At 48.8% G+C, this 26,576-nt stretch overlaps 1 long non-coding RNA gene and 58 other non-coding genes across 59 annotated transcripts; 20 read left to right on the forward strand and 39 right to left on the reverse strand.

Annotated features, from left to right (window-relative positions):
• Positions 1 to 1,589: 1,589 nt before the first annotated feature.
• LOC146962981 (uncharacterized) lies at positions 1,590 to 2,399 on the reverse strand. The gene is made up of 3 exons (XR_015035111.1): positions 2,068 to 2,399; positions 1,846 to 1,991; positions 1,590 to 1,771 (listed from the first exon to the last, which is right to left on the reverse strand). It is a non-coding gene; the product is annotated as an uncharacterized LOC146962981 (long non-coding RNA).
• Positions 2,400 to 2,663: 264 nt separating this feature from the next.
• trnae-cuc (transfer RNA glutamic acid (anticodon CUC)) lies at positions 2,664 to 2,735 on the reverse strand. The gene has a single exon. It is a non-coding gene; the product is annotated as a tRNA-Glu (tRNA).
• A 195-nt stretch (positions 2,736 to 2,930) lies between these two features.
• On the forward strand, positions 2,931 to 3,002 carry trnag-ccc (transfer RNA glycine (anticodon CCC)). The gene has a single exon. It is a non-coding gene; the product is annotated as a tRNA-Gly (tRNA).
• A 175-nt stretch (positions 3,003 to 3,177) lies between these two features.
• Positions 3,178 to 3,249, reverse strand: trnae-cuc (transfer RNA glutamic acid (anticodon CUC)). Its single transcript has one exon. It is a non-coding gene; the product is annotated as a tRNA-Glu (tRNA).
• Positions 3,250 to 3,580: 331 nt separating this feature from the next.
• On the reverse strand, positions 3,581 to 3,652 carry trnae-cuc (transfer RNA glutamic acid (anticodon CUC)). Its single transcript has one exon. It is a non-coding gene; the product is annotated as a tRNA-Glu (tRNA).
• A 195-nt stretch (positions 3,653 to 3,847) lies between these two features.
• Positions 3,848 to 3,919, forward strand: trnag-ccc (transfer RNA glycine (anticodon CCC)). Its single transcript has one exon. It is a non-coding gene; the product is annotated as a tRNA-Gly (tRNA).
• A 175-nt stretch (positions 3,920 to 4,094) lies between these two features.
• Positions 4,095 to 4,166, reverse strand: trnae-cuc (transfer RNA glutamic acid (anticodon CUC)). The gene has a single exon. It is a non-coding gene; the product is annotated as a tRNA-Glu (tRNA).
• Positions 4,167 to 4,411: 245 nt separating this feature from the next.
• On the forward strand, positions 4,412 to 4,483 carry trnag-gcc (transfer RNA glycine (anticodon GCC)). The gene has a single exon. It is a non-coding gene; the product is annotated as a tRNA-Gly (tRNA).
• Positions 4,484 to 5,060: 577 nt separating this feature from the next.
• trnae-cuc (transfer RNA glutamic acid (anticodon CUC)) lies at positions 5,061 to 5,132 on the reverse strand. Its single transcript has one exon. It is a non-coding gene; the product is annotated as a tRNA-Glu (tRNA).
• A 331-nt stretch (positions 5,133 to 5,463) lies between these two features.
• Positions 5,464 to 5,535, reverse strand: trnae-cuc (transfer RNA glutamic acid (anticodon CUC)). Its single transcript has one exon. It is a non-coding gene; the product is annotated as a tRNA-Glu (tRNA).
• A 195-nt stretch (positions 5,536 to 5,730) lies between these two features.
• trnag-ccc (transfer RNA glycine (anticodon CCC)) lies at positions 5,731 to 5,802 on the forward strand. Its single transcript has one exon. It is a non-coding gene; the product is annotated as a tRNA-Gly (tRNA).
• Positions 5,803 to 5,977: 175 nt separating this feature from the next.
• Positions 5,978 to 6,049, reverse strand: trnae-cuc (transfer RNA glutamic acid (anticodon CUC)). Its single transcript has one exon. It is a non-coding gene; the product is annotated as a tRNA-Glu (tRNA).
• Positions 6,050 to 6,294: 245 nt separating this feature from the next.
• On the forward strand, positions 6,295 to 6,366 carry trnag-gcc (transfer RNA glycine (anticodon GCC)). The gene has a single exon. It is a non-coding gene; the product is annotated as a tRNA-Gly (tRNA).
• Positions 6,367 to 6,943: 577 nt separating this feature from the next.
• trnae-cuc (transfer RNA glutamic acid (anticodon CUC)) lies at positions 6,944 to 7,015 on the reverse strand. The gene has a single exon. It is a non-coding gene; the product is annotated as a tRNA-Glu (tRNA).
• A 331-nt stretch (positions 7,016 to 7,346) lies between these two features.
• On the reverse strand, positions 7,347 to 7,418 carry trnae-cuc (transfer RNA glutamic acid (anticodon CUC)). Its single transcript has one exon. It is a non-coding gene; the product is annotated as a tRNA-Glu (tRNA).
• Positions 7,419 to 7,613: 195 nt separating this feature from the next.
• trnag-ccc (transfer RNA glycine (anticodon CCC)) lies at positions 7,614 to 7,685 on the forward strand. Its single transcript has one exon. It is a non-coding gene; the product is annotated as a tRNA-Gly (tRNA).
• A 175-nt stretch (positions 7,686 to 7,860) lies between these two features.
• On the reverse strand, positions 7,861 to 7,932 carry trnae-cuc (transfer RNA glutamic acid (anticodon CUC)). Its single transcript has one exon. It is a non-coding gene; the product is annotated as a tRNA-Glu (tRNA).
• A 335-nt stretch (positions 7,933 to 8,267) lies between these two features.
• trnae-uuc (transfer RNA glutamic acid (anticodon UUC)) lies at positions 8,268 to 8,339 on the reverse strand. Its single transcript has one exon. It is a non-coding gene; the product is annotated as a tRNA-Glu (tRNA).
• A 223-nt stretch (positions 8,340 to 8,562) lies between these two features.
• trnag-gcc (transfer RNA glycine (anticodon GCC)) lies at positions 8,563 to 8,634 on the forward strand. The gene has a single exon. It is a non-coding gene; the product is annotated as a tRNA-Gly (tRNA).
• A 576-nt stretch (positions 8,635 to 9,210) lies between these two features.
• trnae-cuc (transfer RNA glutamic acid (anticodon CUC)) lies at positions 9,211 to 9,282 on the reverse strand. The gene has a single exon. It is a non-coding gene; the product is annotated as a tRNA-Glu (tRNA).
• A 330-nt stretch (positions 9,283 to 9,612) lies between these two features.
• On the reverse strand, positions 9,613 to 9,684 carry trnae-cuc (transfer RNA glutamic acid (anticodon CUC)). Its single transcript has one exon. It is a non-coding gene; the product is annotated as a tRNA-Glu (tRNA).
• A 194-nt stretch (positions 9,685 to 9,878) lies between these two features.
• Positions 9,879 to 9,950, forward strand: trnag-ccc (transfer RNA glycine (anticodon CCC)). Its single transcript has one exon. It is a non-coding gene; the product is annotated as a tRNA-Gly (tRNA).
• A 175-nt stretch (positions 9,951 to 10,125) lies between these two features.
• trnae-cuc (transfer RNA glutamic acid (anticodon CUC)) lies at positions 10,126 to 10,197 on the reverse strand. The gene has a single exon. It is a non-coding gene; the product is annotated as a tRNA-Glu (tRNA).
• Positions 10,198 to 11,698: 1,501 nt separating this feature from the next.
• On the reverse strand, positions 11,699 to 11,770 carry trnae-uuc (transfer RNA glutamic acid (anticodon UUC)). Its single transcript has one exon. It is a non-coding gene; the product is annotated as a tRNA-Glu (tRNA).
• Positions 11,771 to 11,993: 223 nt separating this feature from the next.
• Positions 11,994 to 12,065, forward strand: trnag-gcc (transfer RNA glycine (anticodon GCC)). The gene has a single exon. It is a non-coding gene; the product is annotated as a tRNA-Gly (tRNA).
• Positions 12,066 to 12,642: 577 nt separating this feature from the next.
• trnae-cuc (transfer RNA glutamic acid (anticodon CUC)) lies at positions 12,643 to 12,714 on the reverse strand. Its single transcript has one exon. It is a non-coding gene; the product is annotated as a tRNA-Glu (tRNA).
• Positions 12,715 to 13,045: 331 nt separating this feature from the next.
• On the reverse strand, positions 13,046 to 13,117 carry trnae-cuc (transfer RNA glutamic acid (anticodon CUC)). Its single transcript has one exon. It is a non-coding gene; the product is annotated as a tRNA-Glu (tRNA).
• Positions 13,118 to 13,312: 195 nt separating this feature from the next.
• trnag-ccc (transfer RNA glycine (anticodon CCC)) lies at positions 13,313 to 13,384 on the forward strand. Its single transcript has one exon. It is a non-coding gene; the product is annotated as a tRNA-Gly (tRNA).
• Positions 13,385 to 13,559: 175 nt separating this feature from the next.
• trnae-cuc (transfer RNA glutamic acid (anticodon CUC)) lies at positions 13,560 to 13,631 on the reverse strand. Its single transcript has one exon. It is a non-coding gene; the product is annotated as a tRNA-Glu (tRNA).
• Positions 13,632 to 13,965: 334 nt separating this feature from the next.
• trnae-cuc (transfer RNA glutamic acid (anticodon CUC)) lies at positions 13,966 to 14,037 on the reverse strand. The gene has a single exon. It is a non-coding gene; the product is annotated as a tRNA-Glu (tRNA).
• Positions 14,038 to 14,232: 195 nt separating this feature from the next.
• Positions 14,233 to 14,304, forward strand: trnag-ccc (transfer RNA glycine (anticodon CCC)). The gene has a single exon. It is a non-coding gene; the product is annotated as a tRNA-Gly (tRNA).
• Positions 14,305 to 14,478: 174 nt separating this feature from the next.
• trnae-cuc (transfer RNA glutamic acid (anticodon CUC)) lies at positions 14,479 to 14,550 on the reverse strand. The gene has a single exon. It is a non-coding gene; the product is annotated as a tRNA-Glu (tRNA).
• A 335-nt stretch (positions 14,551 to 14,885) lies between these two features.
• trnae-uuc (transfer RNA glutamic acid (anticodon UUC)) lies at positions 14,886 to 14,957 on the reverse strand. Its single transcript has one exon. It is a non-coding gene; the product is annotated as a tRNA-Glu (tRNA).
• Positions 14,958 to 15,180: 223 nt separating this feature from the next.
• Positions 15,181 to 15,252, forward strand: trnag-gcc (transfer RNA glycine (anticodon GCC)). The gene has a single exon. It is a non-coding gene; the product is annotated as a tRNA-Gly (tRNA).
• Positions 15,253 to 15,829: 577 nt separating this feature from the next.
• On the reverse strand, positions 15,830 to 15,901 carry trnae-cuc (transfer RNA glutamic acid (anticodon CUC)). The gene has a single exon. It is a non-coding gene; the product is annotated as a tRNA-Glu (tRNA).
• A 1,366-nt stretch (positions 15,902 to 17,267) lies between these two features.
• Positions 17,268 to 17,339, reverse strand: trnae-cuc (transfer RNA glutamic acid (anticodon CUC)). Its single transcript has one exon. It is a non-coding gene; the product is annotated as a tRNA-Glu (tRNA).
• A 195-nt stretch (positions 17,340 to 17,534) lies between these two features.
• Positions 17,535 to 17,606, forward strand: trnag-ccc (transfer RNA glycine (anticodon CCC)). Its single transcript has one exon. It is a non-coding gene; the product is annotated as a tRNA-Gly (tRNA).
• Positions 17,607 to 17,781: 175 nt separating this feature from the next.
• On the reverse strand, positions 17,782 to 17,853 carry trnae-cuc (transfer RNA glutamic acid (anticodon CUC)). The gene has a single exon. It is a non-coding gene; the product is annotated as a tRNA-Glu (tRNA).
• A 335-nt stretch (positions 17,854 to 18,188) lies between these two features.
• trnae-uuc (transfer RNA glutamic acid (anticodon UUC)) lies at positions 18,189 to 18,260 on the reverse strand. The gene has a single exon. It is a non-coding gene; the product is annotated as a tRNA-Glu (tRNA).
• A 223-nt stretch (positions 18,261 to 18,483) lies between these two features.
• Positions 18,484 to 18,555, forward strand: trnag-gcc (transfer RNA glycine (anticodon GCC)). The gene has a single exon. It is a non-coding gene; the product is annotated as a tRNA-Gly (tRNA).
• A 577-nt stretch (positions 18,556 to 19,132) lies between these two features.
• On the reverse strand, positions 19,133 to 19,204 carry trnae-cuc (transfer RNA glutamic acid (anticodon CUC)). The gene has a single exon. It is a non-coding gene; the product is annotated as a tRNA-Glu (tRNA).
• A 331-nt stretch (positions 19,205 to 19,535) lies between these two features.
• On the reverse strand, positions 19,536 to 19,607 carry trnae-cuc (transfer RNA glutamic acid (anticodon CUC)). The gene has a single exon. It is a non-coding gene; the product is annotated as a tRNA-Glu (tRNA).
• Positions 19,608 to 19,802: 195 nt separating this feature from the next.
• On the forward strand, positions 19,803 to 19,874 carry trnag-ccc (transfer RNA glycine (anticodon CCC)). Its single transcript has one exon. It is a non-coding gene; the product is annotated as a tRNA-Gly (tRNA).
• Positions 19,875 to 20,049: 175 nt separating this feature from the next.
• On the reverse strand, positions 20,050 to 20,121 carry trnae-uuc (transfer RNA glutamic acid (anticodon UUC)). The gene has a single exon. It is a non-coding gene; the product is annotated as a tRNA-Glu (tRNA).
• Positions 20,122 to 20,344: 223 nt separating this feature from the next.
• Positions 20,345 to 20,416, forward strand: trnag-gcc (transfer RNA glycine (anticodon GCC)). The gene has a single exon. It is a non-coding gene; the product is annotated as a tRNA-Gly (tRNA).
• A 577-nt stretch (positions 20,417 to 20,993) lies between these two features.
• trnae-cuc (transfer RNA glutamic acid (anticodon CUC)) lies at positions 20,994 to 21,065 on the reverse strand. Its single transcript has one exon. It is a non-coding gene; the product is annotated as a tRNA-Glu (tRNA).
• Positions 21,066 to 21,396: 331 nt separating this feature from the next.
• Positions 21,397 to 21,468, reverse strand: trnae-cuc (transfer RNA glutamic acid (anticodon CUC)). The gene has a single exon. It is a non-coding gene; the product is annotated as a tRNA-Glu (tRNA).
• A 223-nt stretch (positions 21,469 to 21,691) lies between these two features.
• Positions 21,692 to 21,763, forward strand: trnag-gcc (transfer RNA glycine (anticodon GCC)). Its single transcript has one exon. It is a non-coding gene; the product is annotated as a tRNA-Gly (tRNA).
• Positions 21,764 to 22,340: 577 nt separating this feature from the next.
• trnae-cuc (transfer RNA glutamic acid (anticodon CUC)) lies at positions 22,341 to 22,412 on the reverse strand. Its single transcript has one exon. It is a non-coding gene; the product is annotated as a tRNA-Glu (tRNA).
• A 331-nt stretch (positions 22,413 to 22,743) lies between these two features.
• Positions 22,744 to 22,815, reverse strand: trnae-cuc (transfer RNA glutamic acid (anticodon CUC)). Its single transcript has one exon. It is a non-coding gene; the product is annotated as a tRNA-Glu (tRNA).
• A 223-nt stretch (positions 22,816 to 23,038) lies between these two features.
• Positions 23,039 to 23,110, forward strand: trnag-gcc (transfer RNA glycine (anticodon GCC)). Its single transcript has one exon. It is a non-coding gene; the product is annotated as a tRNA-Gly (tRNA).
• A 577-nt stretch (positions 23,111 to 23,687) lies between these two features.
• Positions 23,688 to 23,759, reverse strand: trnae-cuc (transfer RNA glutamic acid (anticodon CUC)). Its single transcript has one exon. It is a non-coding gene; the product is annotated as a tRNA-Glu (tRNA).
• Positions 23,760 to 24,090: 331 nt separating this feature from the next.
• On the reverse strand, positions 24,091 to 24,162 carry trnae-cuc (transfer RNA glutamic acid (anticodon CUC)). Its single transcript has one exon. It is a non-coding gene; the product is annotated as a tRNA-Glu (tRNA).
• A 195-nt stretch (positions 24,163 to 24,357) lies between these two features.
• trnag-ccc (transfer RNA glycine (anticodon CCC)) lies at positions 24,358 to 24,429 on the forward strand. Its single transcript has one exon. It is a non-coding gene; the product is annotated as a tRNA-Gly (tRNA).
• A 175-nt stretch (positions 24,430 to 24,604) lies between these two features.
• trnae-cuc (transfer RNA glutamic acid (anticodon CUC)) lies at positions 24,605 to 24,676 on the reverse strand. The gene has a single exon. It is a non-coding gene; the product is annotated as a tRNA-Glu (tRNA).
• Positions 24,677 to 25,011: 335 nt separating this feature from the next.
• On the reverse strand, positions 25,012 to 25,083 carry trnae-uuc (transfer RNA glutamic acid (anticodon UUC)). The gene has a single exon. It is a non-coding gene; the product is annotated as a tRNA-Glu (tRNA).
• A 223-nt stretch (positions 25,084 to 25,306) lies between these two features.
• trnag-gcc (transfer RNA glycine (anticodon GCC)) lies at positions 25,307 to 25,378 on the forward strand. Its single transcript has one exon. It is a non-coding gene; the product is annotated as a tRNA-Gly (tRNA).
• A 577-nt stretch (positions 25,379 to 25,955) lies between these two features.
• On the reverse strand, positions 25,956 to 26,027 carry trnae-cuc (transfer RNA glutamic acid (anticodon CUC)). The gene has a single exon. It is a non-coding gene; the product is annotated as a tRNA-Glu (tRNA).
• Positions 26,028 to 26,358: 331 nt separating this feature from the next.
• Positions 26,359 to 26,430, reverse strand: trnae-cuc (transfer RNA glutamic acid (anticodon CUC)). Its single transcript has one exon. It is a non-coding gene; the product is annotated as a tRNA-Glu (tRNA).
• Between the last annotated feature and the right edge of the window lie 146 nt (positions 26,431 to 26,576).

Raw genomic sequence — 26,576 nt, forward strand, 5'->3', positions numbered from 1 at the left:
AGGAGCGGGTGCAACCATACAAGTCCTTCAGGATAGCAATGATCTGGTCTGGGTCTGCTTGCTCTGCTCTGGTGCGGTATTTTATCTCCTCCCTCGCCTCACCCTCAAGATGATCAAACATAAAGAGGGCCTGATCAGCAGCCGTCAGACGACGGGCACGGATACAGGCCTGGACTTCCTCTGCCCAGTCATTCACACTTACACCGGTCTTACCATTAAAGATTGGGCACCTACGGTCACGAGGCACTACCACCAATCGTTCTGTTACTGTAGCACTGACATCAGCTCCTGGAGCAGTACTCACCGGGGCAGGAGGGGCTGGAGCAGCCGCGCTTGAACCAGCCCGCGAGGCCTCCCTTTCCCGGCAGAGCCGCTCATTGTCTGCCTTCAGCTGCATGACCTGTTCTCTGAGCTGTTGCAGTTCCTCCTCCATGGTACCAGAGGTGGAGCTGCAGAAAACCTGCTAGATAAATTTAGAAGATGGTGTTTAGGGCTGGGTTAACCCACTGCTGTTCTGTCTGACTAATTACACACAAAACAAAAACACAAGCTCTTTTTTTCCTTTTTTTTTAAAGGAAACAAAACCCAAATAATGAAAGTAAGGTGAGAAAAAGAAAACAAAAAGGAATACACGTCTGACTTCAAAGTGTCATCCTGCCAACAACGCCAAGTTGTGGCAATGCTACAAGGAGAAATTAAGTTTACTTCCTTACTGAACCCAACAACGCCACCTGGGGGAATTTCGCCCCCAGGAAATTTAGGTAAGATACTAATTTCTATTACCCCAAAGGACACACAGGTTTAAGAGACACAGCGTGCAGACGTGATTCCAGAAAAGATTACAATTTATTGACAATATTCTTTAAAAAAAATATACAATTCGAATTGCTATAAAATCAATCAGGAATATTGCACAAGTTAACCAGGGCCACTTGAAGCATATTACGTGTCAATTAAAGTGCTAGGTGCAGGGCTGAGGGCTCACTGGCATGGAGGACTGCTGATAAGGGGGGAGGGAAGGGGCCCTTATGTTAACACCACACATGAAAAACACACACACACAGGTCACACCAAAGTGCACTACTGTACAGGGGAGTGAAGGGGACCGCCACCACCGGGATCAGTCAGTCTCCTGCCTCTGTGGCACCAGCAGCTCCTGCCCAAGAGAGAAGAGACAACGGTTAAAGGCTTCAATTACTAGGCCCAAATACATACACCAAAATATTTTCTTTTTATCACACACACACACACACACACTCACACTCTCGAACCCTCTGAATATATAAGCAAAACAAAAAAAAAAGAAACAAAATACCAAACTAACTACGCCCAGGGGCACAGCGCAGTTGCAGCTTTAACAGGGTTCAGGTGCTAGGCAAAAGGCCTGCACCTCACACTCATACCCAAAACAAATAACCAAAATAAAAATTATTAAATACTAAACTAATAAGAGCTTGTAAAGAAAAGAAACAAAAGAAACTCAGACAGAACAGCAGTAGGGACCCTGGCAGTGTAGAGGCCCGCTTCGTTAGGGACGTGGATGCTTCAGGGCTCCGGCACAAGGGGGAGGTGCACTACAACACGGCAGCTTCGCTGTAGACAACAGGTCAGAGGCGGCAAAGTCATATTTAAGAACAGCTAGAGAAGGCACATTACATTAAAGCACAAAACAATGAGACAGCCTACCGTAGAAATTGACCACCACGCACGCAAAGCATACGCGCCCGCTTCCAGACCACACTCCCACTTCCGACGTAGTCGGGCCACACTGCTGCAAAGCCAAGGATAGTCAGCCATGTTGCTACATAACACCGATGCGCAGTACAATGAGATCGAGAGACCTACCTGACAACGTAGAGCGGAGGCACAACCAGCAGCAAAAGGAGCAGACACTGTGTGGCCGTGTGAACCGCCACACTCACGCACACACACAAAAGCCCCCAGGACCAAACTCCTTCCTCACGCTCCAGCCAGACGACCAGCCGACTCTGCTACAAGCAGAGAGTGCAATAAACACCATGCCAAGCCACAGATGCAGAGCAATAAACTACTGGTAGGAAAACTTACCGGAGAACATGAAAAGTATTGGATTAGCCTGTTGCACCTCACCGCCACACAAACACTGCCGCCGTCACGCCAGACGAAGCTGCACTGACGAGGCTACTGAGACGAGGCAGGAGGACACGCACCTGGACCAGGTGAGCCTCGTCACATATAATTTTCGGTGCGCCGCCCCTTAATCAAGGGGGAGATTGATCCCAGACGGTGACACAGTGGGCAGGAAAAGAAAGTGGAATTCCACCCTAAAGCACTACACCCAAAATGAAAGTGGAATTCCACCCTAAAGCACTACACCCAAAATATAAAAACAAACAATGAGTGGGCCACTCTGCCACATTATGAAACATGAAGGAGTGAACTTTGGTTCAATTCCCAGCTAATGCAAACTCTGGGGAGGGGTTGGCACAAAATCTTGCCTGGCTCTTTGACATAGACCAGGCCCAGCATCACCTGATCCCCTACTGTGGATGATTTGTGCTGTCAGCTACTGTGTATAGCCTTGAATGGAGCTGTTTAGAGGATTCAGCTTTTTACAATTACAGGGTTGACGATGGAGGAGGAACAGAGGTCACAGGATGGGGCATCACTTGGCTAAAGCCAGATTCCCTGACCGGGAATCGAACCCGGGCCGCGGCGGTGAGAGCGCCGAATCCTAGCCACTAGACCATCAGGGAGATGTGACATGCTAGAGCATTACTACACAGAAAATTCAACAGCAATCAGGGTCGATTTTTGGCAAGTTCTGACGCTTAAATTGCTGAAACGTGAGGTTCTCACTCGTCAATGATTTAACCCCAATTCACACCTTGGCTGGGGACATCTCTCTAACCAGTCGTTAGGGTAATGACTCACCAAAGGAAAAAAAACAAGCGTTGGTGGTATAGTGGTGAGCATAGCTGCTTCCCAAGCAGTTGACCCGGGTTCGATTCCCGGGCAATGCAAGCTCTGTGGGTGGTTTTCACAAACTCCAGGCTTCCTTATGATGGTATCTTGTATTTAGAGTTCCGCCTCAACCCTTTTGGGGAGACTTGAACCCATTACGCTTTGGTTTTCAATCAGCTCGATAGAGAAACAGTTGCTGGGATCTCACTCGTGTGGCAAGGGGCTAAAGTCAGATTCCCTGACCGGGAATCGAACCCGGGCCGCGGCGGTGAGAGCGCCGAATCCTAGCCACTAGACCATCAGGGAGATGTGACGTGGTAGAGCATGATGAAACAAAGTGTAGCAGCATTCAGGGTTGCGCTGTAGTAAAGTTATGAAACATGAAGGAGTGAACTTTGGTTCAATTCCCAGCTAATGCAAACTCTGGGGAGGGGTTGGCACAAAATCTTGCCTGGCTCTTTGACATAGACCAGGCCCAGCATCACCTGATCCCCTACTGTGGATGATTTGTGCTGTCAGCTACTGTGTATAGCCTTGAATGGAGCTGTTTAGAGGATTCAGCTTTTTACAATTACAGGGTTGACGATGGAGGAGGAACAGAGGTCACAGGATGGGACATCAATTGGCTAAAGCCAGATTCCCTGACCGGGAATCGAACCCGGGCCGCGGCGGTGAGAGCGCCGAATCCTAGCCACTAGACCATCAGGGAGATGTGACATGCTAGAGCATTACTACACAGAAAATTCAACAGCAATCAGGGTCGATTTTTGGCAAGTTCTGACGCTTAAATTGCTAAAACGTGAGGTTCTCACTCGTCAATGATTTAACCCCAATTCACACCTTGGCTGGGGACATCTCTCTAACCAGTCGTTAGGGTAATGACTCACCAAAGGAATAAAAACAAGCGTTGGTGGTATAGTGGTGAGCATAGCTGCTTCCCAAGCAGTTGACCCGGGTTCGATTCCCGGCCAATGCAAGCTCTGTGGGTGGTTTTCACAAACTCCAGGCTTCCTTATGATGGTATCTTGTATTTAGAGTTCCGCCTCAACCCTTTTGGGGAGACTTGAACCCATTACGCTTTGGTTTTCAATCAGCTCGATAGAGAAACAGTTGCTGGGATATCACTCGTGTGGCAAGGGGCTAAAGTCAGATTCCCTGACCGGGAATCGAACCCGGGCCGCGGCGGTGAGAGCGCCGAATCCTAGCCACTAGACCATCAGGGAGATGTGACGTGCTTTAGCATAACTATACAGAAAATTCAACAGCAATCAGGGTTGATTTTTGGCAAGTTATGACGCTGAAATTGCTGAAGCGTGAGGTTCTCAGTCGTCAATGATTTAACCCCAATTCACACCTTGTCGTTAGGGTAACGACTCACCATCGTTAGGGTAACGACTCACCATCGTTAGGGTAACGACTCACCAAAAGAAAGTCAGCAAATCAATAATCAGATTCCCCTGGAAAACAGGCGTTGGTGGTATAGTGGTAAGCATAGCTGCTTGCCAAGCAGTTGACCCGGGTTCGATTCCCGGCCAATGCAAGCTCTGTGGGTGGTTGTCACAAACTCTAGGCTTCCTTATGATGGTATCTTGTATTTAGAGTTCTGTGTCAACCCTATTGGGGAGACTTGTACCCATTACGCTTTGGTTTTCAATCAGCTCGAAAGAGGCGAAAGAGAAACAGTTGCTGGGATCTCACTCGTGTGGCAAGGGGCTAAAGTCAGATTCCCTGACCGGGAATCGAACCCGGGCCGCGGCGGTGAGAGCGCCGAATCCTAGCCACTAGAGATGTGACGTGCTAGAGCATGATGAAACAAAGTGTAGCAGCATTCAGGGTTGCGCTGTAGTAAAGTTATGAAACATGAAGGAGTGAACTTTGGTTCAATTCCCAGCTAATGCAAACTCTGGGGAGGGGTTGGCACAAAATCTTGCCTGGCTCTTTGACATAGACCAGGCCCAGCATCACCTGATCCCCTACTGTGGATGATGTGTGCTGTCAGCTACTGTGTATAGCCTTGAATGGAGCTGTTTAGAGGATTCAGCTTTTTACAATTACAGTGTTGACGATGGAGGAGGAACAGAGGTCACAGGATGGGACACCACTTGGCTAAAGCCAAATTCCCTGACCGGGAATCGAACCCGGGCCGCGGCGGTGAGAGCGCCGAATCCTAGCCACTAGACCATCAGGGAGATGTGACGTGGTAGAGCATGATGAAACAAAGTGTAGCAGCATTCAGGGTTGCGCTGTAGTAAAGTTATGAAACATGAAGGAGTGAACTTTGGTTCAATTCCCAGCTAATGCAAACTCTGGGGAGGGGTTGGCACAAAATCTTGCCTGGCTCTTTGACATAGACCAGGCCCAGCATCACCTGATCCCCTACTGTGGATGATTTGTGCTGTCAGCTACTGTGTATAGCCTTGAATGGAGCTGTTTAGAGGATTCAGCTTTTTACAATTACAGGGTTGACGATGGAGGAGGAACAGAGGTCACAGGATGGGACATCAATTGGCTAAAGCCAGATTCCCTGACCGGGAATCGAACCCGGGCCGCGGCGGTGAGAGCGCCGAATCCTAGCCACTAGACCATCAGGGAGATGTGACATGCTAGAGCATTACTACACAGAAAATTCAACAGCAATCAGGGTCGATTTTTGGCAAGTTCTGACGCTTAAATTGCTAAAACGTGAGGTTCTCACTCGTCAATGATTTAACCCCAATTCACACCTTGGCTGGGGACATCTCTCTAACCAGTCGTTAGGGTAATGACTCACCAAAGGAATAAAAACAAGCGTTGGTGGTATAGTGGTGAGCATAGCTGCTTCCCAAGCAGTTGACCCGGGTTCGATTCCCGGCCAATGCAAGCTCTGTGGGTGGTTTTCACAAACTCCAGGCTTCCTTATGATGGTATCTTGTATTTAGAGTTCCGCCTCAACCCTTTTGGGGAGACTTGAACCCATTACGCTTTGGTTTTCAATCAGCTCGATAGAGAAACAGTTGCTGGGATATCACTCGTGTGGCAAGGGGCTAAAGTCAGATTCCCTGACCGGGAATCGAACCCGGGCCGCGGCGGTGAGAGCGCCGAATCCTAGCCACTAGACCATCAGGGAGATGTGACGTGCTTTAGCATAACTATACAGAAAATTCAACAGCAATCAGGGTTGATTTTTGGCAAGTTATGACGCTGAAATTGCTGAAGCGTGAGGTTCTCAGTCGTCAATGATTTAACCCCAATTCACACCTTGTCGTTAGGGTAACGACTCACCATCGTTAGGGTAACGACTCACCATCGTTAGGGTAACGACTCACCAAAAGAAAGTCAGCAAATCAATAATCAGATTCCCCTGGAAAACAGGCGTTGGTGGTATAGTGGTAAGCATAGCTGCTTGCCAAGCAGTTGACCCGGGTTCGATTCCCGGCCAATGCAAGCTCTGTGGGTGGTTGTCACAAACTCTAGGCTTCCTTATGATGGTATCTTGTATTTAGAGTTCTGTGTCAACCCTATTGGGGAGACTTGTACCCATTACGCTTTGGTTTTCAATCAGCTCGAAAGAGGCGAAAGAGAAACAGTTGCTGGGATCTCACTCGTGTGGCAAGGGGCTAAAGTCAGATTCCCTGACCGGGAATCGAACCCGGGCCGCGGCGGTGAGAGCGCCGAATCCTAGCCACTAGAGATGTGACGTGCTAGAGCATGATGAAACAAAGTGTAGCAGCATTCAGGGTTGCGCTGTAGTAAAGTTATGAAACATGAAGGAGTGAACTTTGGTTCAATTCCCAGCTAATGCAAACTCTGGGGAGGGGTTGGCACAAAATCTTGCCTGGCTCTTTGACATAGACCAGGCCCAGCATCACCTGATCCCCTACTGTGGATGATGTGTGCTGTCAGCTACTGTGTATAGCCTTGAATGGAGCTGTTTAGAGGATTCAGCTTTTTACAATTACAGTGTTGACGATGGAGGAGGAACAGAGGTCACAGGATGGGACACCACTTGGCTAAAGCCAAATTCCCTGACCGGGAATCGAACCCGGGCCGCGGCGGTGAGAGCGCCGAATCCTAGCCACTAGACCATCAGGGAGATGTGACGTGGTAGAGCATGATGAAACAAAGTGTAGCAGCATTCAGGGTTGCGCTGTAGTAAAGTTATGAAACATGAAGGAGTGAACTTTGGTTCAATTCCCAGCTAATGCAAACTCTGGGGAGGGGTTGGCACAAAATCTTGCCTGGCTCTTTGACATAGACCAGGCCCAGCATCACCTGATCCCCTACTGTGGATGATTTGTGCTGTCAGCTACTGTGTATAGCCTTGAATGGAGCTGTTTAGAGGATTCAGCTTTTTACAATTACAGGGTTGACGATGGAGGAGGAACAGAGGTCACAGGATGGGACATCAATTGGCTAAAGCCAGATTCCCTGACCGGGAATCGAACCCGGGCCGCGGCGGTGAGAGCGCCGAATCCTAGCCACTAGACCATCAGGGAGATGTGACATGCTAGAGCATTACTACACAGAAAATTCAACAGCAATCAGGGTCGATTTTTGGCAAGTTCTGACGCTTAAATTGCTGAAACGTGAGGTTCTCAGTCGTCAATGATTTAACCCCAATTCACACCTTGGCTGGGGACATCTCTCTAACCAGTCGTTAGGGTAATGACTCACCAAAGGAATAAAAACAAGCGTTGGTGGTATAGTGGTGAGCATAGCTGCTTCCCAAGCAGTTGACCCGGGTTCGATTCCCGGCCAATGCAAGCTCTGTGGGTGGTTTTCACAAACTCCAGGCTTCCTTATGATGGTATCTTGTATTTAGAGTTCCGCCTCAACCCTTTTGGGGAGACTTGAACCCATTACGCTTTGGTTTTCAATCAGCTCGATAGAGAAACAGTTGCTGGGATATCACTCGTGTGGCAAGGGGCTAAAGTCAGATTCCCTGACCGGGAATCGAACCCGGGCCGCGGCGGTGAGAGCGCCGAATCCTAGCCACTAGACCATCAGGGAGATGTGACGTGCTAGAGCATGATGAAACAGAAAGTGTAACAGCAATCAGGGTTGTGCTGTAGTAAAGTTATGAAGCATGAAGCAGTTAACTTTGGTTCAATTCCCAGCTAATGCAAACTCTGGGGAGGGGTTGGCACAAAATCTTGCCTGGCTCTTTGACATAGACCAAGTCCAGCATCACCTGATCCCCCACTGTGGATGTTGTGTGCTGTCAGCTAATGTGTATAAACCTTGAATGGGGCTGTTTAGAGGATTCTGCTTTTTACAATTACAGGGTTGACGATGGAGGAGGAACAGAGGTCACATCACTTGTGTTGCACTGGGCTAAAGCCAGATTCCCTGACCGGGAATCGAACCCGGGCCGCGGCGGTGAAAGCGCCAAATCCTAGCCACTAGACCATCAGGGAGATGTGACGTGCTTTAGCATAACTATACAGAAAATTCAACAGCAATCAGGGTTGATTTTTGGCAAGTTATGACGCTGAAATTGCTGAAGCGTGAGGTTCTCAGTCGTCAATGATTTAACCCCAATTCACACCTTGTCGTTAGGGTAACGACTCACCATCGTTAGGGTAACGACTCACCAAAAGAAAGTCAGCAAATCAATAATCAGATTCCCCTGGAAAACAGGCGTTGGTGGTATAGTGGTAAGCATAGCTGCTTGCCAAGCAGTTGACCCGGGTTCGATTCCCGGCCAATGCAAGCTCTGTGGGTGGTTGTCACAAACTCTAGGCTTCCTTATGATGGTATCTTGTATTTAGAGTTCTGTGTCAACCCTATTGGGGAGACTTGTACCCATTACGCTTTGGTTTTCAATCAGCTCGAAAGAGGCGAAAGAGAAACAGTTGCTGGGATCTCACTCGTGTGGCAAGGGGCTAAAGTCAGATTCCCTGACCGGGATCGAACCCGGGCCGCGGCGGTGAGAGCGCCGAATCCTAGCCACTAGAGATGTGACGTGCTAGAGCATGATGAAACAAAGTGTAGCAGCATTCAGGGTTGCGCTGTAGTAAAGTTATGAAACATGAAGGAGTGAACTTTGGTTCAATTCCCAGCTAATGCAAACTCTGGGGAGGGGTTGGCACAAAATCTTGCCTGGCTCTTTGACATAGACCAGGCCCAGCATCACCTGATCCCCTACTGTGGATGATGTGTGCTGTCAGCTACTGTGTATAGCCTTGAATGGAGCTGTTTAGAGGATTCAGCTTTTTACAATTACAGTGTTGACGATGGAGGAGGAACAGAGGTCACAGGATGGGACACCACTTGGCTAAAGCCAAATTCCCTGACCGGGAATCGAACCCGGGCCGCGGCGGTGAGAGCGCCGAATCCTAGCCACTAGACCATCAGGGAGATGTGACGTGGTAGAGCATGATGAAACAAAGTGTAGCAGCATTCAGGGTTGCGCTGTAGTAAAGTTATGAAACATGAAGGAGTGAACTTTGGTTCAATTCCCAGCTAATGCAAACTCTGGGGGGGGTTGGCACAAAATCTTGCCTGGCTCTTTGACATAGACCAGGCCCAGCATCACCTGATCCCCTACTGTGGATGATTTGTGCTGTCAGCTACTGTGTATAGCCTTGAATGGAGCTGTTTAGAGGATTCAGCTTTTTACAATTACAGGGTTGACGATGGAGGAGGAACAGAGGTCACAGGATGGGACATCAATTGGCTAAAGCCAGATTCCCTGACCGGGAATCGAACCCGGGCCGCGGCGGTGAGAGCGCCGAATCCTAGCCACTAGACCATCAGGGAGATGTGACATGCTAGAGCATTACTACACAGAAAATTCAACAGCAATCAGGGTCGATTTTTGGCAAGTTCTGACGCTTAAATTGCTGAAACGTGAGGTTCTCACTCGTCAATGATTTACCCCAATTCACACCTTGGCTGGGGACATCTCTCTAACCAGTCGTTAGGGTAATGACTCACCAAAGGAATAAAAACAAGCGTTGGTGGTATAGTGGTGAGCATAGCTGCTTCCCAAGCAGTTGACCCGGGTTCGATTCCCGGCCAATGCAAGCTCTGTGGGTGGTTTTCACAAACTCCAGGCTTCCTTATGATGGTATCTTGTATTTAGAGTTCCGCCTCAACCCTTTTGGGGAGACTTGAACCCATTACGCTTTGGTTTTCAATCAGCTCGATAGAGAAACAGTTGCTGGGATCTCACTCGTGTGGCAAGGGGCTAAAGTCAGATTCCCTGACCGGGAATCGAACCCGGGCCGCGGCGGTGAGAGCGCCGAATCCTAGCCACTAGACCATCAGGGAGATGTGACGTGCTAGAGCATAGGTGTCAAAGTCAAGGCCCGCGGGCCGGGACCGGCCCGCCAGGCGGTCCAATCCGGCCCGCGGGACAAATGTTGGAGTTCTGTTTCTTTCGGCCCTCTCTCAGCAGTCTGCTGAGCTCACTCCCCCGCCCCTCCCTCACAGATTGAGTGAGCGCCACTTCTCCTCTCCCCCCCGCCCCTCCCTCAAGTTGCAGCGGACAACAGAGACACAGAGCCGCCGACTCTCACGTATTGACTACTACAACACAACAACAGCGGCTCGTTGCGTAGTGTAAGGACAGCACCGACATTCACCGCTAAAGTCCTGCTCTTGGTCCAGCTCGGCTCGAGTTCTCACTGGGCCTGAAAGTTAAAACCCAACACGGTCCGACCTGCTGATGAAGCCCCGGCGCGACGTGGCCGGACTCATTAGCGCAAATTCTCGATCCGAACCGGCGTGTCCGGTCGGGTTGGTGGGGCAGAACCGGCCTGGGGGCAGAACTGGCCCGGTGATAAGCCAGATATAACCTGTAGTTACGTATCCACGCACAGCTGGGAGCTCAAAGCAACAGAGGAGGGGAACAGAGAGAGAGGAGAGGGACAGCGCAGCTACAGGTGTGTGTGTGTGTGTGCGTGCGTGCGTGCGTGTGTGTGTGTGAGAGAGAGAGAGCGAGAGAGAGAGAGGGAGATGTATTTTTCCTATAGCTACAATTTAATATCAGCCCAATACCTACAATTGTCTGTGTCATTTGCCACATGTGGTTTTGACCTAGAACTGACAGCCTTTTTAAGGATTTGCCTCTGACAAAAATATTAAGCCGCTACTGGCTGCTAATTGGTGGAAACTCATAATTACATCATGGAAATAGTATAAATAGGCTATAGGCCTATGTATATCCTATATTGCCATTCAGTTAAAAAAATATTACAATATTACTTTTGGTTCATATTGCCCAGCCCTAAATTTCAGAATGTTCATATTTTTTTGTAAAAAGGATAGCTCATAAACTGTACACATCTTAATAATGTACTTTGCACAAAGTACAAAGGGAAAAATGTGGAGTTCTTGTTATTTACAGGTTAATATGCAAATGCGATCATTTTACTGTTCCGGCCCTCTTGAGATCAAATTAGGCCGAATGCGGCCCCTGAACTATAATGACTTTGACACCCCTGTGCTAGAGCATGATGAAACAGAAAGTGTAACAGCAATCAGGGTTGTGCTGTAGTAAAGTTATGAAGCATGAAGCAGTTAACTTTGGTTCAATTCCCAGCTAATGCAAACTCTGGGGAGGGGTTGGCACAAAATCTTGCCTGGCTCTTTGACATAGACCAAGTCCAGCATCACCTGATCCCCCACTGTGGATGTTGTGTGCTGTCAGCTAATGTGTATAAACCTTGAATGGGGCTGTTTAGAGGATTCTGCTTTTTACAATTACAGGGTTGACGATGGAGGAGGAACAGAGGTCACATCACTTGTGTTGCACTGGGCTAAAGCCAGATTCCCTGACCGGGAATCGAACCCGGGCCGCGGCGGTGAAAGCGCCAAATCCTAGCCACTAGACCATCAGGGAGATGTGACGTGCTTTAGCATAACTATACAGAAAATTCAACAGCAATCAGGGTTGATTTTTGGCAAGTTATGACGCTGAAATTGCTGAAGCGTGAGGTTCTCAGTCGTCAATGATTTAACCCCAATTCACACCTTGTCGTTAGGGTAACGACTCACCATCGTTAGGGTAACGACTCACCAAAAGAAAGTCAGCAAATCAATAATCAGATTCCCCTGGAAAACAGGCGTTGGTGGTATAGTGGTAAGCATAGCTGCTTGCCAAGCAGTTGACCCGGGTTCGATTCCCGGCCAATGCAAGCTCTGTGGGTGGTTGTCACAAACTCTAGGCTTCCTTATGATGGTATCTTGTATTTAGAGTTCTGTGTCAACCCTATTGGGGAGACTTGTACCCATTACGCTTTGGTTTTCAATCAGCTCGAAAGAGGCGAAAGAGAAACAGTTGCTGGGATCTCACTCGTGTGGCAAGGGGCTAAAGTCAGATTCCCTGACCGGGAATCGAACCCGGGCCGCGGCGGTGAGAGCGCCGAATCCTAGCCACTAGAGATGTGACGTGCTAGAGCATGATGAAACAAAGTGTAGCAGCATTCAGGGTTGCGCTGTAGTAAAGTTATGAAACATGAAGGAGTGAACTTTGGTTCAATTCCCAGCTAATGCAAACTCTGGGGAGGGGTTGGCACAAAATCTTGCCTGGCTCTTTGACATAGACCAGGCCCAGCATCACCTGATCCCCTACTGTGGATGATGTGTGCTGTCAGCTACTGTGTATAGCCTTGAATGGAGCTGTTTAGAGGATTCAGCTTTTTACAATTACAGTGTTGACGATGGAGGAGGAACAGAGGTCACAGGATGGGACACCACTTGGCTAAAGCCAAATTCCCTGACCGGGAATCGAACCCGGGCCGCGGCGGTGAGAGCGCCGAATCCTAGCCACTAGACCATCAGGGAGATGTGACGTGGTAGAGCATGATGAAACAAAGTGTAGCAGCATTCAGGGTTGCGCTGTAGTAAAGTTATGAAACATGAAGGAGTGAACTTTGGTTCAATTCCCAGCTAATGCAAACTCTGGGGAGGGGTTGGCACAAAATCTTGCCTGGCTCTTTGACATAGACCAGGCCCAGCATCACCTGATCCCCTACTGTGGATGATTTGTGCTGTCAGCTACTGTGTATAGCCTTGAATGGAGCTGTTTAGAGGATTCAGCTTTTTACAATTACAGGGTTGACGATGGAGGAGGAACAGAGGTCACAGGATGGGACATCAATTGGCTAAAGCCAGATTCCCTGACCGGGAATCGAACCCGGGCCGCGGCGGTGAGAGCGCCGAATCCTAGCCACTAGACCATCAGGGAGATGTGACATGCTAGAGCATTACTACACAGAAAATTCAACAGCAATCAGGGTCGATTTTTGGCAAGTTCTGACGCTTAAATTGCTGAAACGTGAGGTTCTCACTCGTCAATGATTTAACCCCAATTCACACCTTGGCTGGGGACATCTCTCTAACCAGTCGTTAGGGTAATGACTCACCAAAGGAATAAAAACAAGCGTTGGTGGTATAGTGGTGAGCATAGCTGCTTCCCAAGCAGTTGACCCGGGTTCGATTCCCGGCCAATGCAAGCTCTGTGGGTGGTTTTCACAAACTCCAGGCTTCCTTATGATGGTATCTTGTATTTAGAGTTCCGCCTCAACCCTTTTGGGGAGACTTGAACCCATTACGCTTTGGTTTTCAATCAGCTCGATAGAGAAACAGTTGCTGGGATCTCACTCGTGTGGCAAGGGGCTAAAGTCAGATTCCCTGACCGGGAATCGAACCCGGGCCGCGGCGGTGAGAGCGCCGAATCCTAGCCACTAGACCATCAGGGAGATGTGACGTGCTAGAGCATGATGAAACAGAAAGTGTAACAGCAATCAGGGTTGTGCTGTAGTAAAGTTATGAAGCATGAAGCAGTTAACTTTGGTTCAATTCCCAGCTAATGCAAACTCTGGGGAGGGGTTGGCACAAAATCTTGCCTGGCTCTTTGACATAGACCAAGTCCAGCATCACCTGATCCCCCACTGTGGATGTTGTGTGCTGTCAGCTAATGTGTATAAACCTTGAATGGGGCTGTTTAGAGGATTCAGCTTTTTACAATTACAGGGTTGACGATGGAGGAGGAACAGAGGTCACAGGATGGGACATCAATTGGCTAAAGCCAGATTCCCTGACCGGGAATCGAACCCGGGCCGCGGCGGTGAGAGCGCCGAATCCTAGCCACTAGACCATCAGGGAGATGTGACATGCTAGAGCATTACTACACAGAAAATTCAACAGCAATCAGGGTCGATTTTTGGCAAGTTCTGACGCTTAAATTGCTGAAACGTGAGGTTCTCACTCGTCAATGATTTAACCCCAATTCACACCTTGGCTGGGGACATCTCTCTAACCAGTCGTTAGGGTAATGACTCACCAAAGGAATAAAAACAAGCGTTGGTGGTATAGTGGTGAGCATAGCTGCTTCCCAAGCAGTTGACCCGGGTTCGATTCCCGGCCAATGCAAGCTCTGTGGGTGGTTTTCACAAACTCCAGGCTTCCTTATGATGGTATCTTGTATTTAGAGTTCCGCCTCAACCCTTTTGGGGGACTTGAACCCATTACGCTTTGGTTTTCAATCAGCTCGATAGAGAAACAGTTGCTGGGATCTCACTCGTGTGGCAAGGGGCTAAAGTCAGATTCCCTGACCGGGAATCGAACCCGGGCCGCGGCGGTGAGAGCGCCGAATCCTAGCCACTAGACCATCAGGGAGATGTGACGTGCTAGAGCATGATGAAACAGAAAGTGTAACAGCAATCAGGGTTGTGCTGTAGTAAAGTTATGAAGCATGAAGCAGTTAACTTTGGTTCAATTCCCAGCTAATGCAAACTCTGGGGAGGGGTTGGCACAAAATCTTGCCTGGCTCTTTGACATAGACCAAGTCCAGCATCACCTGATCCCCCACTGTGGATGTTGTGTGCTGTCAGCTAATGTGTATAAACCTTGAATGGGGCTGTTTAGAGGATTCTGCTTTTTACAATTACAGGGTTGACGATGGAGGAGGAACAGAGGTCACATCACTTGTGTTGCACTGGGCTAAAGCCAGATTCCCTGACCGGGAATCGAACCCGGGCCGCGGCGGTGAAAGCGCCAAATCCTAGCCACTAGACCATCAGGGAGATGTGACGTGCTTTAGCATAACTATACAGAAAATTCAACAGCAATCAGGGTTGATTTTTGGCAAGTTATGACGCTGAAATTGCTGAAGCGTGAGGTTCTCAGTCGTCAATGATTTAACCCCAATTCACACCTTGTCGTTAGGGTAACGACTCACCATCGTTAGGGTAACGACTCACCAAAAGAAAGTCAGCAAATCAATAATCAGATTCCCCTGGAAAACAGGCGTTGGTGGTATAGTGGTAAGCATAGCTGCTTGCCAAGCAGTTGACCCGGGTTCGATTCCCGGCCAATGCAAGCTCTGTGGGTGGTTGTCACAAACTCTAGGCTTCCTTATGATGGTATCTTGTATTTAGAGTTCTGTGTCAACCCTATTGGGGAGACTTGTACCCATTACGCTTTGGTTTTCAATCAGCTCGAAAGAGGCGAAAGAGAAACAGTTGCTGGGATCTCACTCGTGTGGCAAGGGGCTAAAGTCAGATTCCCTGACCGGGAATCGAACCCGGGCCGCGGCGGTGAGAGCGCCGAATCCTAGCCACTAGAGATGTGACGTGCTAGAGCATGATGAAACAAAGTGTAGCAGCATTCAGGGTTGCGCTGTAGTAAAGTTATGAAACATGAAGGAGTTAACTTTGGTTCAATTCCCAGCTAATGCAAACTCTGGGGAGGGGTTGGCACAAAATCTTGCCTGGCTCTTTGACATAGACCAGGCCCAGCATCACCTGATCCCCTACTGTGGATGATGTGTGCTGTCAGCTACTGTGTATAGCCTTGAATGGAGCTGTTTAGAGGATTCAGCTTTTTACAATTACAGTGTTGACGATGGAGGAGGAACAGAGGTCACAGGATGGGACACCACTTGGCTAAAGCCAAATTCCCTGACCGGGAATCGAACCCGGGCCGCGGCGGTGAGAGCGCCGAATCCTAGCCACTAGACCATCAGGGAGATGTGACGTGGTAGAGCATGATGAAACAAAGTGTAGCAGCATTCAGGGTTGCGCTGTAGTAAAGTTATGAAACATGAAGGAGTGAACTTTGGTTCAATTCCCAGCTAATGCAAACTCTGGGGAGGGGTTGGCACAAAATCTTGCCTGGCTCTTTGACATAGACCAGGCCCAGCATCACCTGATCCCCTACTGTGGATGATTTGTGCTGTCAGCTACTGTGTATAGCATACATGGGCATTTTACGGCCCGCGGGCCACACCCGGCCCGCATGCCGTCTCAATCCGGCCCGCGAGCCGAAGTGCGAGCCGAACTGTTATGACCTCACCCGATTGCTTTTATTACGTTGATGCGCACTAATCAGCTGTTTGAAACAGTGACAGCCCTGTTTGATCAGGAGCCTGCACATCGCAGACAGAAAGTAACAACGTAACCTCCTCCAGGTAGAAGATCTCCTGCAGGACAGGCTGCTCAGTCTCTTTCTCTGTCGGTCACCAGAGCTCCGACGGAGGAGGGAGAGGAGCCGCTCTGGTGCAGCTTTTCTCCACAGCGGAGTTTCTGACCACCGGGACCGGGCCGGTGTTTCACAACCCTCCGTCAGCCGAATCATAATTGCTGACAGTTACAAAGCCCCATCACGGCACCTAATTATTAGCAAACTGTGATTAAAAGAGCATTTTATGAGATCGCTGGGTTTTCTGACGTGATCGACCATATGACTGATTGTAGCCACGTGCGTCTGAAGCCTCCATCCACCAATGGCTACGCTTGTAATCAAATCAGTCTTTTTTTTTCATGTTGGTGCTGTTAGGCAGCAGCAAAGGAGTATTGTGTTTCTTCGTAAATAAAAGGTTATCTACACAAATAGAACAGTCTCACTGAATCAGAACTGAAAAGGATCTGAGTGCTTCATTATAATATTCAGGTGTCTGTGAACATTATTAATTGGTGCAGTCATTTATGGTCAGTAAGTTTTGTTAAAACAATCTGCCTTGAGTCCATATTTATATCATAATACAGCATGTTTCTTCAGTGATCTGTGATGGATATAAGTTGAAAATGCGATTACATGATTGTGGGCTGTCAGCCTATTGTAATGCAATCATTTCCACCAAATATATATAGGCTAATATATAATTATATATAATTCAGCAATAAATATTTGATGTTTCAATTTGATTTCGAATCGTGTGGCCCTTCACTCACTTTATCGGAGTCAGTGTGGCCCTCTGGAAAAAATAATTGCCCACCCCTGGTGTATAGCCTTGAATGGAGCTGTTTAGAGGATTCAGCTTTTTACAATTACAGGGTTGACGATGGAGGAGGAACAGAGGTCACAGGATGGGACATCAATTGGCTAAAGCCAGATTCCCTGACCGGGAATCGAACCCGGGCCGCGGCGGTGAGAGCGCCGAATCCTAGCCACTAGACCATCAGGGAGATGTGACATGCTAGAGCATTACTACACAGAAAATTCAACAGCAATCAGGGTCGATTTTTGGCAAGTTCTGACGCTTAAATTGCTGAAACGTGAGGTTCTCACTCGTCAATGATTTAACCCCAATTCACACCTTGGCTGGGGACATCTCTCTAACCAGTCGTTAGGGTAATGACTCACCAAAGGAATAAAAACAAGCGTTGGTGGTATAGTGGTGAGCATAGCTGCTTCCCAAGCAGTTGACCCGGGTTCGATTCCCGGCCAATGCAAGCTCTGTGGGTGGTTTTCACAAACTCCAGGCTTCCTTATGATGGTATCTTGTATTTAGAGTTCCGCCTCAACCCTTTTGGGGAGACTTGAACCCATTACGCTTTGGTTTTCAATCAGCTCGATAGAGAAACAGTTGCTGGGATATCACTCGTGTGGCAAGGGGCTAAAGTCAGATTCCCTGACCGGGAATCGAACCCGGGCCGCGGCGGTGAGAGCGCCGAATCCTAGCCACTAGACCATCAGGGAGATGTGACGTGCTAGAGCATGATGAAACAGAAAGTGTAACAGCAATCAGGGTTGTGCTGTAGTAAAGTTATGAAGCATGAAGCAGTTAACTTTGGTTCAATTCCCAGCTAATGCAAACTCTGGGGAGGGGTTGGCACAAAATCTTGCCTGGCTCTTTGACATAGACCAAGTCCAGCATCACCTGATCCCCCACTGTGGATGTTGTGTGCTGTCAGCTAATGTGTATAAACCTTGAATGGGGCTGTTTAGAGGATTCTGCTTTTTACAATTACAGGGTTGACGATGGAGGAGGAACAGAGGTCACATCACTTGTGTTGCACTGGGCTAAAGCCAGATTCCCTGACCGGGAATCGAACCCGGGCCGCGGCGGTGAAAGCGCCAAATCCTAGCCACTAGACCATCAGGGAGATGTGACGTGCTTTAGCATAACTATACAGAAAATTCAACAGCAATCAGGGTTGATTTTTGGCAAGTTATGACGCTGAAATTGCTGAAGCGTGAGGTTCTCAGTCGTCAATGATTTAACCCCAATTCACACCTTGTCGTTAGGGTAACGACTCACCATCGTTAGGGTAACGACTCACCAAAAGAAAGTCAGCAAATCAATAATCAGATTCCCCTGGAAAACAGGCGTTGGTGGTATAGTGGTAAGCATAGCTGCTTGCCAAGCAGTTGACCCGGGTTCGATTCCCGGCCAATGCAAGCTCTGTGGGTGGTTGTCACAAACTCTAGGCTTCCTTATGATGGTATCTTGTATTTAGAGTTCTGTGTCAACCCTATTGGGGAGACTTGTACCCATTACGCTTTGGTTTTCAATCAGCTCGAAAGAGGCGAAAGAGAAACAGTTGCTGGGATCTCACTCGTGTGGCAAGGGGCTAAAGTCAGATTCCCTGACCGGGAATCGAACCCGGGCCGCGGCGGTGAGAGCGCCGAATCCTAGCCACTAGAGATGTGACGTGCTAGAGCATGATGAAACAAAGTGTAGCAGCATTCAGGGTTGCGCTGTAGTAAAGTTATGAAACATGAAGGAGTTAACTTTGGTTCAATTCCCAGCTAATGCAAACTCTGGGGAGGGGTTGGCACAAAATCTTGCCTGGCTCTTTGACATAGACCAGGCCCAGCATCACCTGATCCCCTACTGTGGATGATGTGTGCTGTCAGCTACTGTGTATAGCCTTGAATGGAGCTGTTTAGAGGATTCAGCTTTTTACAATTACAGTGTTGACGATGGAGGAGGAACAGAGGTCACAGGATGGGACACCACTTGGCTAAAGCCAAATTCCCTGACCGGGAATCGAACCCGGGCCGCGGCGGTGAGAGCGCCGAATCCTAGCCACTAGACCATCAGGGAGATGTGACGTGGTAGAGCATGATGAAACAAAGTGTAGCAGCATTCAGGGTTGCGCTGTAGTAAAGTTATGAAACATGAAGGAGTGAACTTTGGTTCAATTCCCAGCTAATGCAAACTCTGGGGAGGGGTTGGCACAAAATCTTGCCTGGCTCTTTGACATAGACCAGGCCCAGCATCACCTGATCCCCTACTGTGGATGATTTGTGCTGTCAGCTACTGTGTATAGCCTTGAATGGAGCTGTTTAGAGGATTCAGCTTTTTACAATTACAGGGTTGACGATGGAGGAGGAACAGAGGTCACAGGATGGGACATCACTTGGCTAAAGCCAGATTCCCTGACCGGGAATCGAACCCGGGCCGCGGCGGTGAGAGCGCCGAATCCTAGCCACTAGACCATCAGGGAGATGTGACATGCTAGAGCATTACTACACAGAAAATTCAACAGCAATCAGGGTCGATTTTTGGCAAGTTCTGACGCTTAAATTGCTGAAACGTGAGGTTGTCGCTCGTCAATGATTTAACCCCAATTCACACCTTGGCTGGGGACATCTCTCTAACCAGTCGTTAGGGTAATGACTCACCAAAGGAATAAAAACAAGCGTTGGTGGTATAGTGGTGAGCATAGCTGCTTCCCAAGCAGTTGACCCGGGTTCGATTCCCGGCCAATGCAAGCTCTGTGGGTGGTTTTCACAAACTCCAGGCTTCCTTATGATGGTATCTTGTATTTAGAGTTCCGCCTCAACCCTTTTGGGGAGACTTGAACCCATTACGCTTTGGTTTTCAATCAGCTCGATAGAGAAACAGTTGCTGGGATCTCACTCGTGTGGCAAGGGGCTAAAGTCAGATTCCCTGACCGGGAATCGAACCCGGGCCGCGGCGGTGAAAGCGCCAAATCCTAGCCACTAGACCATCAGGGAGATGTGACGTGCTTTAGCATAACTATACAGAAAATTCAACAGCAATCAGGGTTGATTTTTGGCAAGTTATGACGCTGAAATTGCTGAAGCGTGAGGTTCTCAGTCGTCAATGATTTAACCCCAATTCACACCTTGTCGTTAGGGTAACGACTCACCATCGTTAGGGTAACGACTCACCAAAAGAAAGTCAGCAAATCAATAATCAGATTCCCCTGGAAAACAGGCGTTGGTGGTATAGTGGTAAGCATAGCTGCTTGCCAAGCAGTTGACCCGGGTTCGATTCCCGGCCAATGCAAGCTCTGTGGGTGGTTGTCACAAACTCTAGGCTTCCTTATGATGGTATCTTGTATTTAGAGTTCTGTGTCAACCCTATTGGGGAGACTTGTACCCATTACGCTTTGGTTTTCAATCAGCTCGAAAGAGGCGAAAGAGAAACAGTTGCTGGGATCTCACTCGTGTGGCAAGGGGCTAAAGTCAGATTCCCTGACCGGGAATCGAACCCGGGCCGCGGCGGTGAGAGCGCCGAATCCTAGCCACTAGAGATGTGACGTGCTAGAGCATGATGAAACAAAGTGTAGCAGCATTCAGGGTTGCGCTGTAGTAAAGTTATGAAACATGAAGGAGTTAACTTTGGTTCAATTCCCAGCTAATGCAAACTCTGGGGAGGGGTTGGCACAAAATCTTGCCTGGCTCTTTGACATAGACCAGGCCCAGCATCACCTGATCCCCTACTGTGGATGATGTGTGCTGTCAGCTACTGTGTATAGCCTTGAATGGAGCTGTTTAGAGGATTCAGCTTTTTACAATTACAGTGTTGACGATGGAGGAGGAACAGAGGTCACAGGATGGGACACCACTTGGCTAAAGCCAAATTCCCTGACCGGGAATCGAACCCGGGCCGCGGCGGTGAGAGCGCCGAATCCTAGCCACTAGACCATCAGGGAGATGTGACGTGGTAGAGCATGATGAAACAAAGTGTAGCAGCATTCAGGGTTGCGCTGTAGTAAAGTTATGAAACATGAAGGAGTGAACTTTGGTTCAATTCCCAGCTAATGCAAACTCTGGGGAGGGGTTGGCACAAAATCTTGCCTGGCTCTTTGACATAGACCAGGCCCAGCATCACCTGATCCCCTACTGTGGATGATTTGTGCTGTCAGCTACTGTGTATAGCCTTGAATGGAGCTGTTTAGAGGATTCAGCTTTTTACAATTACAGGGTTGACGATGGAGGAGGAACAGAGGTCACAGGATGGGACATCAATTGGCTAAAGCCAGATTCCCTGACCGGGAATCGAACCCGGGCCGCGGCGGTGAGAGCGCCGAATCCTAGCCACTAGACCATCAGGGAGATGTGACATGCTAGAGCATTACTACACAGAAAATTCAACAGCAATCAGGGTCGATTTTTGGCAAGTTCTGACGCTTAAATTGCTGAAACGTGAGGTTCTCACTCGTCAATGATTTAACCCCAATTCACACCTTGTCGTTAGGGTAACGACTCACCATCGTTAGGGTAACGACTCACCAAAAGAAAGTCAGCAAATCAATAATCAGATTCCCCTGGAAAACAGGCGTTGGTGGTATAGTGGTAAGCATAGCTGCTTGCCAAGCAGTTGACCCGGGTTCGATTCCCGGCCAATGCAAGCTCTGTGGGTGGTTGTCACAAACTCTAGGCTTCCTTATGATGGTATCTTGTATTTAGAGTTCTGTGTCAACCCTATTGGGGAGACTTGTACCCATTACGCTTTGGTTTTCAATCAGCTCGAAAGAGGCGAAAGAGAAACAGTTGCTGGGATCTCACTCGTGTGGCAAGGGGCTAAAGTCAGATTCCCTGACCGGGAATCGAACCCGGGCCGCGGCGGTGAGAGCGCCGAATCCTAGCCACTAGAGATGTGACGTGCTAGAGCATGATGAAACAAAGTGTAGCAGCATTCAGGGTTGCGCTGTAGTAAAGTTATGAAACATGAAGGAGTTAACTTTGGTTCAATTCCCAGCTAATGCAAACTCTGGGGAGGGGTTGGCACAAAATCTTGCCTGGCTCTTTGACATAGACCAGGCCCAGCATCACCTGATCCCCTACTGTGGATGATGTGTGCTGTCAGCTACTGTGTATAGCCTTGAATGGAGCTGTTTAGAGGATTCAGCTTTTTACAATTACAGTGTTGACGATGGAGGAGGAACAGAGGTCACAGGATGGGACACCACTTGGCTAAAGCCAGATTCCCTGACCGGGAATCGAACCCGGGCCGCGGCGGTGAGAGCGCCGAATCCTAGCCACTAGACCATCAGGGAGATGTGACGTGGTAGAGCATGATGAAACAAAGTGTAGCAGCATTCAGGGTTGCGCTGTAGTAAAGTTATGAAACATGAAGGAGTGAACTTTGGTTCAATTCCCAGCTAATGCAAACTCTGGGGAGGGGTTGGCACAAAATCTTGCCTGGCTCTTTGACATAGACCAGGCCCAGCATCACCTGATCCCCTACTGTGGATGATTTGTGCTGTCAGCTACTGTGTATAGCCTTGAATGGAGCTGTTTAGAGGATTCAGCTTTTTACAATTACAGGGTTGACGATGGAGGAGGAACAGAGGTCACAGGATGGGACATCAATTGGCTAAAGCCAGATTCCCTGACCGGGAATCGAACCCGGGCCGCGGCGGTGAGAGCGCCGAATCCTAGCCACTAGACCATCAGGGAGATGTGACATGCTAGAGCATTACTACACAGAAAATTCAACAGCAATCAGGGTCGATTTTTGGCAAGTTCTGACGCTTAAATTGCTGAAACGTGAGGTTCTCACTCGTCAATGATTTAACCCCAATTCACACCTTGTCGTTAGGGTAACGACTCACCATCGTTAGGGTAACGACTCACCAAAAGAAAGTCAGCAAATCAATAATCAGATTCCCCTGGAAAACAGGCGTTGGTGGTATAGTGGTAAGCATAGCTGCTTGCCAAGCAGTTGACCCGGGTTCGATTCCCGGCCAATGCAAGCTCTGTGGGTGGTTGTCACAAACTCTAGGCTTCCTTATGATGGTATCTTGTATTTAGAGTTCTGTGTCAACCCTATTGGGGAGACTTGTACCCATTACGCTTTGGTTTTCAATCAGCTCGAAAGAGGCGAAAGAGAAACAGTTGCTGGGATCTCACTCGTGTGGCAAGGGGCTAAAGTCAGATTCCCTGACCGGGAATCGAACCCGGGCCGCGGCGGTGAGAGCGCCGAATCCTAGCCACTAGAGATGTGACGTGCTAGAGCATGATGAAACAAAGTGTAGCAGCATTCAGGGTTGCGCTGTAGTAAAGTTATGAAACATGAAGGAGTTAACTTTGGTTCAATTCCCAGCTAATGCAAACTCTGGGGAGGGGTTGGCACAAAATCTTGCCTGGCTCTTTGACATAGACCAGGCCCAGCATCACCTGATCCCCTACTGTGGATGATGTGTGCTGTCAGCTACTGTGTATAGCCTTGAATGGAGCTGTTTAGAGGATTCAGCTTTTTACAATTACAGTGTTGACGATGGAGGAGGAACAGAGGTCACAGGATGGGACACCACTTGGCTAAAGCCAAATTCCCTGACCGGGAATCGAACCCGGGCCGCGGCGGTGAGAGCGCCGAATCCTAGCCACTAGACCATCAGGGAGATGTGACGTGGTAGAGCATGATGAAACAAAGTGTAGCAGCATTCAGGGTTGCGCTGTAGTAAAGTTATGAAACATGAAGGAGTGAACTTTGGTTCAATTCCCAGCTAATGCAAACTCTGGGGAGGGGTTGGCACAAAATCTTGCCTGGCTCTTTGACATAGACCAGGCCCAGCATCACCTGATCCCCTACTGTGGATGATTTGTGCTGTCAGCTACTGTGTATAGCCTTGAATGGAGCTGTTTAGAGGATTCAGCTTTTTACAATTACAGGGTTGACGATGGAGGAGGAACAGAGGTCACAGGATGGGACATCAATTGGCTAAAGCCAGATTCCCTGACCGGGAATCGAACCCGGGCCGCGGCGGTGAGAGCGCCGAATCCTAGCCACTAGACCATCAGGGAGATGTGACATGCTAGAGCATTACTACACAGAAAATTCAACAGCAATCAGGGTCGATTTTTGGCAAGTTCTGACGCTTAAATTGCTGAAACGTGAGGTTGTCACTCGTCAATGATTTAACCCCAATTCACACCTTGGCTGGGGACATCTCTCTAACCAGTCGTTAGGGTAATGACTCACCAAAGGAAAAAAAACAAGCGTTGGTGGTATAGTGGTGAGCATAGCTGCTTCCCAAGCAGTTGACCCGGGTTCGATTCCCGGCCAATGCAAGCTCTGTGGGTGGTTTTCACAAACTCCAGGCTTCCTTATGATGGTATCTTGTATTTAGAGTTCCGCCTCAACCCTTTTGGGGAGACTTGAACCCATTACGCTTTGGTTTTCAATCAGCTCGATAGAGAAACAGTTGCTGGGATCTCACTCGTGTGGCAAGGGGCTAAAGTCAGATTCCCTGACCGGGAATCGAACCCGGGCCGCGGCGGTGAGAGCGCCGAATCCTAGCCACTAGACCATCAGGGAGATGTGACGTGCTAGAGCATGATGAAACAGAAAGTGTAACAGCAATCAGGGTTGTGCTGTAGTAAAGTTATGAAGCATGAAGCAGTTAACTTTGGTTCAATTCCCAGCTAATGCAAACTCTGGGGAGGGGTTGGCACAAAATCTTGCCTGGCTCTTTGACATAGACCAAGTCCAGCATCACCTGATCCCCCACTGTGGATGTTGTGTGCTGTCAGCTAATGTGTATAAACCTTGAATGGGGCTGTTTAGAGGATTCAGCTTTTTACAATTACAGGGTTGACGATGGAGGAGGAACAGAGGTCACATCACTTGTGTTGCACTGGGCTAAAGCCAGATTCCCTGACCGGGAATCGAACCCGGGCCGCGGCGGTGAAAGCGCCAAATCCTAGCCACTAGACCATCAGGGAGATGTGACGTGCTTTAGCATAACTATACAGAAAATTCAACAGCAATCAGGGTTGATTTTTGGCAAGTTATGACGCTGAAATTGCTGAAGCGTGAGGTTCTCAGTCGTCAATGATTTAACCCCAATTCACACCTTGTCGTTAGGGTAACGACTCACCATCGTTAGGGTAACGACTCACCAAAAGAAAGTCAGCAAATCAATAATCAGATTCCCCTGGAAAACAGGCGTTGGTGGTATAGTGGTAAGCATAGCTGCTTGCCAAGCAGTTGACCCGGGTTCGATTCCCGGCCAATGCAAGCTCTGTGGGTGGTTGTCACAAACTCTAGGCTTCCTTATGATGGTATCTTGTATTTAGAGTTCTGTGTCAACCCTATTGGGGAGACTTGTACCCATTACGCTTTGGTTTTCAATCAGCTCGAAAGAGGCGAAAGAGAAACAGTTGCTGGGATCTCACTCGTGTGGCAAGGGGCTAAAGTCAGATTCCCTGACCGGGAATCGAACCCGGGCCGCGGCGGTGAGAGCGCCGAATCCTAGCCACTAGAGATGTGACGTGCTAGAGCATGATGAAACAAAGTGTAGCAGCATTCAGGGTTGCGCTGTAGTAAAGTTATGAAACATGAAGGAGTTAACTTTGGTTCAATTCCCAGCTAATGCAAACTCTGGGGAGGGGTTGGCACAAAATCTTGCCTGGCTCTTTGACATAGACCAGGCCCAGCATCACCTGATCCCCTACTGTGGATGATGTGTGCTGTCAGCTACTGTGTATAGCCTTGAATGGAGCTGTTTAGAGGATTCAGCTTTTTACAATTACAGTGTTGACGATGGAGGAGGAACAGAGGTCACAGGATGGGACACCACTTGGCTAAAGCCAAATTCCCTGACCGGGAATCGAACCCGGGCCGCGGCGGTGAGAGCGCCGAATCCTAGCCACTAGACCATCAGGGAGATGTGACGTGCTAGAGCATGATGAAACAAAGTGTAGCAGCATTCAGGGTTGCGCTGTAGTAAAGTTATGAAACATGAAGGAGTGAACTTTGGTTCAATTCCCAGCTAATGCAAACTCTGGGGAGGGGTTGGCACAAAATCTTGCCTGGCTCTTTGACATAGACCAGGCCCAGCATCACCTGATCCCCTACTGTGGATGATGTGTGCTGTCAGCTACTGTGTATAGCCTTGAATGGAGCTGTTTAGAGGATTCAGCTTTTTACAATTACAGGGTTGACGATGGAGGAGGAACAGAGGTCACAGGATGGGACATCAATTGGCTAAAGCCAGATTCCCTGACCGGGAATCGAACCCGGGCCGCGGCGGTGAGAGCGCCGAATCCTAGCCACTAGACCATCAGGGAGATGTGACGTGCTAGAGCATTACTACACAGAAAATTCAACAGCAATCAGGGTCGATTTTTGGCAAGTTCTGACGCTTAAATTGCTGAAACGTGAGGTTCTCACTCGTCAATGATTTAACCCCAATTCACACCTTGGCTGGGGACAT

The sequence above is a fragment of the Trachurus japonicus genome, chromosome 23, assembly GCF_045865225.1.
Source record: "Trachurus japonicus isolate A0001 chromosome 23, Traja_1.0".
Taxonomy (NCBI): domain Eukaryota; kingdom Metazoa; phylum Chordata; class Actinopteri; order Carangiformes; family Carangidae; genus Trachurus; species Trachurus japonicus.